The sequence below is a fragment of the Castor canadensis genome, chromosome 16 (genome assembly GCF_047511655.1).
Source record: "Castor canadensis chromosome 16, mCasCan1.hap1v2, whole genome shotgun sequence".
NCBI lineage: Eukaryota > Metazoa > Chordata > Mammalia > Rodentia > Castoridae > Castor > Castor canadensis.
Window position 1 is genome coordinate 55,049,160 of NC_133401.1, and position 691 is coordinate 55,049,850.

Sequence of the window (691 nt, forward strand, 5' to 3'; positions counted from 1 at the left end):
TAGCTAAGGAAAACATCGTGTATATACACAATGTAATATTATTCAACCATAAAAAGAATGCAATCCCTTCATTTTCAGCACCATGGATGGGACCTGAGGTCATTATGTTAAGCAAAATAAGGCAAACACCACCTGTTCCCGTTTGTAGAAACCGAAAAGTTGATCTAGAAAAACAGAATAAGATAGTAGTCCCTGGATATTGGAAATGGGGAATAGAAAGAAGTTAAATAAGGGACACCAAAACACTGTTAAAGAGGAGGAATTAATCCTGGATGTTTTACAGGATGGTAGGATGCCTATTGGTTAAAACTATAATTTATTTCAAAATGAGAAAAGTACAAATTCATAGTGCATAAGTGCTCACATTGGCAGCACAAATACTAAAATTCAAATGAGACAGAGAAGAATATCATGATCCCTGTTCAAGGATCTCACAAATTCATGAAGTATTCCATATTTTTAAGCTGCAAGAGGCAAGTACCAAGTGACTTAAAAAGACAAAACTATCAGAATAACAGCAGACCTCTCAGCAGGAAGTATAAAGTCCAGGTGAGCATAGACTGATGTATTTCCAGCCCTGAATCAAAGTAACTGCCAAGCAATATTACTATACCCAGCAAAATTGTCCTTTAAAAATCAAAGGAGAAATAAAGACCATCCATGACAAGCATAAACTAAAGCAAATCCTGAC

The 691-nt window shown here is 35.6% G+C and overlaps 1 non-coding gene across 1 annotated transcript; it reads left to right on the forward strand.

The window, feature by feature from the left end:
- The first annotated feature begins 356 nt into the window (after positions 1-356).
- LOC141418294 (U6 spliceosomal RNA) lies at positions 357-461 on the forward strand. Its single transcript, XR_012442976.1, has one exon. It is a non-coding gene; the product is annotated as a U6 spliceosomal RNA (small nuclear RNA).
- Positions 462-691: the final 230 nt, after the last annotated feature.